We start from the raw sequence: 9,712 nt of genomic DNA on the forward strand, positions 1-9,712 counted from the left end.
TCATATATTTTACCCTATGTGGGCCTTAGAGGGCTGTTGTACAAGTGAGAGATTGAGAAGTAAGGAGAGGGTGAGTGAGTGAGACTAAACAAGAGAAAGTTTGTGAGTGTTAAAGTATGAGTAAAAGAGATAGAGTTAGAGAGGGGAGGTAGTGAGTGGGTGCGAGTGAGGGTCTGCATCAGATTTAGAGAGTGGAAGAGTATGAGTGAAAGATATGGAGATAGAGAGGGGGACACAGTGAAAGAGACATCAAGATAGGGATATAGTACGAGTTAAAGAGAGAGTTAGAAAGAGATACAAAGTGAGAATGACAGAATGAGAGAGTGATAGTGAAATAGATCGATTTAGAGGGGGGAGATTGTGACGTTTAAATGGGTAAAGGAGTAATAAATTGAGGGAAATATTGAAATCTTAGAAGCATGATGATAACCTTCAAGTAATTTTTCTAATTTATGCATTAACCTAACAGTCTATTGAGTTTTATGATTGGTATATACAACAGTGAGATATAGTGGTTTCATAGTCCGATCATAGAGCAATCTTGTTGGCGATGAAAGCGAATTGAGTAATATTTTTTAGGCAAATTGTGTGTTTTGCCTACAATAAAATAAATTTGATAAAAGTGTAAAGCTCACTCAAATGAATAGTTAGAGTAAGGTCATCTCCTCCAGGACTGGCCTTTTGAGATGTATTTAATAATTGAGTTATTAGTTAATACGCAATAATAATAATAATAATAGTACTACAGATAATGAGTATAAGAAGATATAAGTAGTTAGTAAGTAGAGGGAATATCAGGTTAATAAGATAACTAGATAGGAGAGAATATCATATATTGTATACATATTTTTTTATAGATATTAGATATAATAAAGAAGTGAGATACTAGATATTGTAGTTAAGGATGATATTAAAATAGGTAGTGAAGATAAGGATCTAATGTAATAAGATGTGAGAATGAGTTATTTAATAAGAGTACCGAAGAAGAAGAATAATGGAAGTACAAATGTGATCAATCGGGACTGATTATTTAATTAAGGTAGGTCAGTAAGCTAGAGAAGTACTTATATATGCTAAGAGTTTAAGATTATGATAGCTAGAAAATTATTAACTAATTAACTTATTATAATATAATTAAGTAGCTAGATAGGTATAGAGAAGGAGATTAAGATAGGATAAAGATGTTACTTAAGGTAATAAGGGAATGCATTTATAATAGTAGAATAAGATTTATATAGGTGTAATATTAATTGTATAGTTAATATATCTATTTTAATATATTTTTTATAATTGATTTTCACGGATAGATTGGAACATCCGAGAGGTGTTTGACAGAATGCCTCTGAGAGGTTGAGATAAGAGTCAATTGATATATGTGTGTATTTTTTTATTTTGATCAGGTTGATAAAAAAGAAACATATAAATCAATAATTATTCCCCGATTGTGCACATGGTACTTGATGAAATGATTAAGAGAGATTACGTTGATGAACTTTGATAAAATTGAATTGGATGAATGATGAAATCACTTGAGTCAAGTTAATGATGTGTTCTACTCGATTGAGACAAGAATAACCTTAACAATTACCAGATTCCACCATGAATCAAGGAACCAAGGTGGCGTTGCCAATCGCTATCACCTAGCCTTTGTGTGCATCTTCCCCCTCTCATTTCTCTCTTGCTGGTGCATAATCTACTCTTCCTTGCTCCTCCTTGAAGTCTCCCTGAAAGTCCCGCACCTGTTGGAGCTGTCATGGCGCCGTTACGAGCTTCCAACTTTGAGAGGGACCTTTAGCAGTGTCTCTTCTTCTTGCCATGAAAGATGAAGAAAATGAGCTTTCTAATCTGCTTTTAAGGGGTCGAGTGGGGTCATCTCAACTCCTCAAGGGATCAGGCTTGATCCAATGGTCCTCTAGGGACCATTAGATCGGCCCCTGTCCCCTCATCAGCAGCCTCTACCAATCGGCCAATAGGGATGACAGCTAGGGGGTGAAGAAAGACTATATTTCCCCCATCCATTTGATCTTCATTTGAAATGGGTCGACAGCTGCGATTAAATCACACCCGTTGACCCATCTCTAATCGGTGTACCCCTTCGTCCATATCATTTCCCCAGTCAGCCATTGCATTAGCCTTCAACTCTTCTGATTCGCTAGTTCAGGTGGTGCCCAATCCACGTCACCCATTGTGGCCAATCAGAGGGCCTGAAAAATAAAGAAAGCAATATTAGGTAAAATGAGGCAGACCTCACTGTCCAATCTTTTTTAAGAAGAACAGATGATTGAGATCATGTCCGTTTACTTAAAAATGGCCAAAATGATACAGGCTTCAGGACGGATCATCTCGAAGCCCAGTCATAATTTCTTTTAAATTTTTATAAGATCGCACTCGCAATCACTTCATTGCTCATCGGCCTGGCTCATTACGGAGTTTAAATAAACTATGGGATGTAGAGTTCATATTGGAAAATTTATCAAATAGTAAGTCTATGAAAATTTTACAAAGAGGTATATATTTAAAATAAATCCTTCCCTCCCTAAGACTGAACTCCCTCGGACTCCTATGGGCCATCTATTGGGTCTCTTGGGAGCCTCTCTTTGCGCAAAATTGTGCCAACAGGGTGCATTTATCTGTGGTGGTGTTCAGTAGCTTCTGGCCAGTTAGAGTGCTGTCTGCTTGCTGGCTGGCGGCTGACCTTGAGTGCCGCCGGCTGATCTTGAGCTGGCCACTTAAAAAACCTTATTTATATATTTATTATTATTATTATTTATACCGTCATATTAGTTTAAACATATTTCCTGGATGGAGTAAAGAAAATGGCCTTCAAACATAAAATAGAATTTAATAAGGATAAATGGTCAATTTAAGGTTTTAAAGAATTAGTGCATGGAGGAAAAAATTGTAGTAAAATAAAGATTAAATTAATTATATCATGCACATGCCAATTTTCTTTTTTCACAACTAAAATTCCTCTAATCAACACCCCCCTACTTGAACATTATTAGTCCCTTAGTGATGATGTATAACCATGCCAATGTAATCCTCATGATGCATATTGACTTTGAAATGTAGTTCTTCTTCATGTGGGTAAGGTTCTTTTGGAGAGGAGGGATATGCTGGAAGACTTTTTCTCCACGTATCAATCTCTGCTCACTTGTGTTCTTCAAGAGTTGAGTCCTCTATGAGCTTCCTTGTGCACAAAGAAGAATTCCAATCCCTCTCTTTCTTTTGGTACTATCCAGCACTCATTGATCTTGCCATCTAGATGAGCATGCATACTGTCTTCCACTCTATTCGAGAAAATGTGGATGAATAAACTTGATGCCTCTCAACATTTTTTTATTTCATATATTTTTGTACTTCCCCTTTCACAATTTCTCTAGCCCTTGCTCTGTATCCTGCTTCTTTTTATACTTTTTCATTGCTTTCACCTTTTTGTAGGTCTTTAAGCTTTTATCACTTGCAAGATGAAGATACACATGTAGGAGCTTAGGCTCGAACGGGAGATTTACAGCACTACCAAGACTATTCGGTGAGAATCAATGACTAAAGAATCGGCTCAGGAGATTTGATTGGTCATGTTCATCAACTAGATACTACAGAGAATCACACAATGACTCATCACCTACTCTCGAGTGAGACACCAAGAAGGTTTGATCATGACAATGGTCATATGTTCTCAGCTTCACCCCTCTTCCTCAAGTGGTTTACCACACTTGATGGAGGACCATCCCGTTGAGCACGCCCTGACTCGTCGTCAGCCACGTCGTGGAGCCCAAGTCGATATGAAGAACCCCAACTTTCACTACCAGGTTTGAAAGTCGCATCGGCATTTTGTTGTTTTATCTCGTGTTCGCCTTGTTTTATGATTTTACGGAGGTCCTCTTTGTGTCATTTTGTTTTTATTTTGTCACCCCTTGGACTCTAGGGAGGCCCCCTCCTGTGTGTGTACGGCCTCCCCCATGAGAGTTTTGTGTTTATACACATTTGTTTTGTCTACACCTTTAAGGGGGGGGAAGCCATGCATGGCTTCTTCACCTTGAATGACCCTTTAGGGGGGAACCCCACTAGGCTTCTTCCCCCCTAAAGGAGGCCCATTAGGGCACTTTTAACCCCCTTCCCCCCTCTCTTTGTAAAAGAAAGGGGGGAGGCACCGCCATATTCACACTTGCGTATTCGTAAAAGAAATAGCTATGTTTTTTTTTAAAGAGAACTGTCCATTTTAGTCCCTTCTAGGGTTCCCCGGCTTCCCACCCCTTGGGAGATGGAAGTGTTGCGATTATAGATCCGGATCGTCCCGGACGTGGACGATGGACGGGACGGGATGAATTTTGTCCCGTCCGATATCCAGAGTTAGTCTCGGGACGAAGTACAGGATGGTTTTACCTCTGATGATTAAAAAACCATCCCGTCCAATCATTCCGGGATGAATTTTTGTCCTGAAATTTGTCCTGGACAAAAAAATGCATTTTATATTTTAAATATATTAATATATTTTTTTAAAAGTTTTTTAAGGGAAATATGGAGGAGAGAGAATGCAAATGGACATATGTACGATTAATTTTGAGCAGCGTCAGTTTGCACGCACAAAACAATACAGGGACCTTAATGCAATTTATCATAGCGAGGCCACGTGGCGAGATCTCAACCGTCAGATGCGAATCGAGCGGTTTTTCGTCCCCATCCGTCTGTCCATCTTCCGAGACCTCCAGACGGACAGCTTTTTCATCCCACGGGACAAAAACTGTCCCGTCCGAGGGTCCCCGGGATGAATTTTTGTCCCAAAATTTGTCTGTATCCTAAAACGGGACACTTTTTTGTCCTTGGAGAAAAAACTCGTTCCGCTCGCGTCCCTGAACTATAGTTGTGATCATGTTCGTCTAGGCTCAAGCAGCATTGGTGGGGCCATGTTCGTCGGTAGCTCCGCACTGGCCCCGGTCATCTGACGGTCACAGTAGACCGATATTTGCGTGTTTCAAGCACCTACTCCACGGAAGTTCAAGCCACTGACCGAGCAAAGTGCGACTGATGAAATCACTCTCTGGTTGTTGTACGAGTGGTGCTTGATCGACCTTCTCGATGACGCGCGGCTACGTACGTTGGTGGCAACGTACACGCATCAGCCCGGAGCTACAATCTCTCCCCACATCGACCCCGCTACATCCTAGTGCACCTCTCCGCCCAAGGAGGTCGCACCATTGTCGCAACTATTGAGGAGTTTTACTCGCCTCCGCTGACTATCCTCCGAGTCATTGCTATGGAGTAAGCTAACTCGGCGTCTCAAGCAATCGTATCAACACCACAGAGTCATAGCTGTGGAAGTCAACTCGGCAACCCTTTGATAGGGACTTAAAAAGATTAGTTAGTAAAATCAAATGAATAATATACTCGTGAGAGTTTAGAAAATAGGATTCAATATAGGTTTAAACATAGAGTAGGATTCAATATAGATAGGATCAAACTTTAGATGGTCAGGATTAAATCTTAAGGAGTTATAACGCTCAGGATTAAGTCTTGGAATATCCGTTATATACGATGGGACCATAGCACTGATCAACGGCTGTGATTGGTGCACCCGATCTGTTATAACGGACAAGATTAGTTATAACATTTTGTTATAAAAGACGGGTACAAAGCACCTGTCAACGGCTGTGATCGGTGCATCCAATCTGTTATAACGATCAGGATTAAAATGACATTTTAAATCTGTATATCCGTTGTAAACTGTTACAACGGATATATGCATTCGACAACTACATATACTTATAAATATTCAGCCAATGTTAGACACAAGACTTGCGGGTTAATACAACGATCTTGATCTATCTCTGTGTCTCTTCTTTCTTATCTTTCTCTTCTATCGCTTATCTCTTCTTCTCAAGTTCTACATTCTTTCCCTTCGCCATTTATTACGGTGATCCAAGATAGTGATCCAAGAAGATCAAACAGCAACACCGATCACCACCGATGCCCGTTCTTTTCTTTCACGCAAAGGTGACTTGCACCCGTGATGACGTTCAGTTCAATCGTCAATCTACGGCCCCCTTGGCTGAGCTCTTCCACCCACCTTCTGTTCGCGCTCCGGCCCTCTCCTTCTGCGGCCTTCGCCGCTCAAACACCGTCTTCATCTGCATCGATAGTAGCTGACTAGTCCTGTTGACAAACGGATAAACAACGGTCCCTACTGAAGCACTCACCCGATCTGCAATCTGCCCGTGTACCCTTTGGTTCCGGCTGAGACTTGTGTGCGTAGCTATTACTCCTTACTATTGACTCTCCACTGTGGCCCCCTCACTGCTTGAGCATGAGCGGTCGTCCATCGTGCCCACGCTAGCGTTGCAGCTGGCCTCTCACTCTCACCGGCGCACAGTCCACCGCATCATTGTCCGCTCAGTGGCACCCACACCATTCTGCCTCGACGGGCATTAAAGGCAAGACGAACTGTCGCGCCACAACCGAACTTGATCAGGAACTTCCACGCTCCGAAAGAACCCGCCAGTGCCACATGATCGTGCAGGGACACGACTTCCGAATCAAAACCACAGGTCTGTGTTCCTAAGCCCTCATTCCAGTATTGTTACGTCTTTCAGTAGTAGTTTTCAACTGTTCCATTGCCCAAGAGGTATCTAACGCATCTTAGTTTAGCCACTGTACTCGTGACAGCAGATTTTCTTGACAATGTCGGGTTAGCGTCGCTCGCAGCGACAAACGTGGATGTGCACGGACGGTGAACGTCCCTCACTCCGTCGGCCTTCGAGCCAACTGCCCGGGTCATTGGAACTCCTCCGTGACACGACTCCTCGTGTCCTCTATCTGTCCCAACGTCCGGATCTGTCAGTTCCCTGAACTTCTCGTTGAATTTTAAATTATGATATCTCTTAACTCCGTAGCATCCCTCCTTATCTTCCGCCCCTGTGGTGCGACACTAACCATTCGATTGCGGTCGTCGTGTTACATCAACATTATTCGGGATATCTTGAATCCCTTAGTCACTCTACATCCAAGAAATCCTTGGCTTGAGGGTTCAGTATTAAATGGTGTATATGCATAAGAGTGACCCCCATAAATTTATTATGCTTATAGAAGATGTCATGAAAAAAACTAGAAGGGGATGGAGAGAACCCAAGGTTTGAAGTTTGAAGACGGATTCCTTGATTCCTTACAAGCTCATCTCCTAGGCATTTATTAGAAGAACAGAAATTCTAACTTTAAAATGAAATTTATATAGGAACTACTTAAGATAATCTGCTCGGTTGTCTCCTAGAAAGCACTGCCTTTTATGTCTTCGGCTAGACTTATGAGCCCTCAATTTTGGTCATGTGAATTCCTTGATTATAGCCTTGAGAAACCATATTCTCTTTGAAGAGCTGAGTTTGTGGTATTCCAGAATGTGATTCGGTATCCACACTAATTTCCTTTGATTGTGTGGTGTTTGTTCAAGGTGTGGTGGTCCCCTTATATTAGGACTCTCCTTGCATCTCATTGTGCATGTAGTCAGTGTCCTTTATTTAGCTCCCTGTTGTGGTTCTTCCTTAGTCTTTTCAATCAAGGATGTGGATTTGGATTGTTCTAACAGAGCTCTTGAGTCATGTTCTTGTTGTAACTTCTTAATTTAAGCTCTCATCTCCTTTCGTTCCTCATGAAGTGCTTCCACATCATCCTTAAAAATATTATTTACTTTCTTTATAGCATGCGTGGTTAACTGAGAACGTAGGCAAGAAGTCTTGAAAAACCAATGTATGGGTTCCCTAAAGATGTGGATGTCTCACTATTATTGTTCATAGATGCTAGAGGTGTGGCCTCCTTCGCTGTTTTCATATCTTCCTTGGGGTTTTCTTTCATATTACTGGTGAAACATTCACTCACACCCTTGTGCGCTATGGAATGTCCAAATGTTCTCACAGAGACCTTTTTCTCCTTCTGCAGAATGACCACTGAATCATTCATGTCAATGATTGCACGTGAATTTTATAGGAATGTTCTTCCCAAAAGTATAGGTGCATCCTTAAAATTGCCAACTTCAAAGACAATGAACTTCTCAGTGAAGTTACAACCTTGAATGTGGTTTCGTCATGAATTTCACCTCTGGGTACTCGTTCTGTACCATCAGCAAAATGTAATGTGTGAGGTGTAGGGCATGATTTCACCTATAGCGTGTTTCTTCAAAATTGTAGATGGCATCACATTAAGGCCCAATCCAGGATCTATACATACATTGTGGAAATAGACTACACTAATGTCGCATGTGAGTCTGGCCTCTCCTATATCTTTTTTGATGATAAAATCTTCCCTCCATGTTGTGTCCTCCTCATTATGCACATCTAATGGTGTAAAATTTCCTCACTCAATGGTATGGACTCTGGGGTTGGACATATGGCTCTTATTCCAAAGATGAGTTGGACACATTTTGTGATATGATATAGTTCACCGATCGTGATGGTGCATCTCGAGGTGGTTCGATATTTCTTGGATTTGGTTTGAGAATAAGTGTGTGGAGGATGGCATTGGAATTGCTTGGGGTCCCCCTTTTGTCCAGGTGATTAACCAGTGTTGGATTGGGGAACATAACAAGTACTGTTACTGTTATATGCATTGTGGTATATAGTGGTTCTGCTCCTGGACTGCCATCACACCTTGTCCAGCTTGAGCATCGCTTTCCTCATGCTCTATGTTAGCATTGGCCGTGTAGGAGAGTGGCGTGTCTCGACTAATTTGCCCTACCATTCCTGAAGGAATGCTCGGTGGTGTAAATCTTTCCACCTGTGCCTTTTGAGATTCACCTAATTTATCTATTTTGTCCATCGTCATGTAGGTCTGGACAAGTTTTGCATCTACGATGCATCCTCTTCTTGGGGTAATCGCCCTGTTCAGGTATGTAAGTGCATCATGATCCTCACTATTTTCTGCCACTAGCTCTATGAGCTCTAAGGCTTCATCATCATACTTGCTCATAGAAGCCCCGCCGCTTGTGGCATCTACCATCAGCCTGCCGTGATGATTCAGTCCTTCATAGAATATTTGTACAACATCATGCTCCGCCACACCAGGATAAGGGAAAGTTCTAATGTACTCCCTCAGTCGCTCCCATGCCTCATTGAAGGGTTATCCCACTTCTTGGTGGAAATTTCTAATAGCCTTTTGGATCGTCACTTTCATTGATCTCCATGGAAACCGGCCCAAATAAAATAAACTCCTAACCTTCAGCTGTAAAAGAAGCACTTTCTTTTCATGTATTATCATTTCATTTCAAGTTTTTCTTCATTTATTCCAAAAAAATCACAAACTGCACTTAAAGTTAACAAAAATATAAGCATCGAATTCCAGATCTTCTAGTCCGGCCCCACCTTTGCACATAAAATAGCAAAAACAAAAATCCCACCTTGGGCAAGCACTTTAGTTTCAAATCTTTAATTCAAAATATGTGGATGTTAATTTTCCTTTTGAGACCCAAATTCAAGTTCCAGCTTTTAAAAAAATGTAAAACCCTACTAATGCCCTCGTCCGTCAGTGCGTCCTTGAGAGCCGCTACTGTCCTTGATTAACCTTGGATCTCCTCAGGAAAAAAGCAGACTTTATTTCCCATTTCAAAGCTCTTGAACTTCTCTTTTAGGATACATTTCCATTAAGCTCGTAAAAGAAAATATTAATGAACTCGAGGTTTCCTCAGCCTATCACCATCAAGGATCACTTTGTTGTGAGGGTTATACCTAAT

The 9,712-nt window shown here is 41.3% G+C and overlaps 1 non-coding gene across 1 annotated transcript; it reads left to right on the forward strand.

Annotated features, from left to right (window-relative positions):
* Positions 1 to 9,040: 9,040 nt before the first annotated feature.
* Positions 9,041 to 9,147, forward strand: LOC144704043 (small nucleolar RNA R71). Its single transcript, XR_013581729.1, has one exon. It is a non-coding gene; the product is annotated as a small nucleolar RNA R71 (small nucleolar RNA).
* Positions 9,148 to 9,712: the final 565 nt, after the last annotated feature.

Source organism: Wolffia australiana, chromosome 5 (genome assembly GCF_029677425.1).
Source record: "Wolffia australiana isolate 7733 chromosome 5, ASM2967742v1".
Taxonomy (NCBI): Eukaryota; Viridiplantae; Streptophyta; class Magnoliopsida; order Alismatales; family Araceae; genus Wolffia; species Wolffia australiana.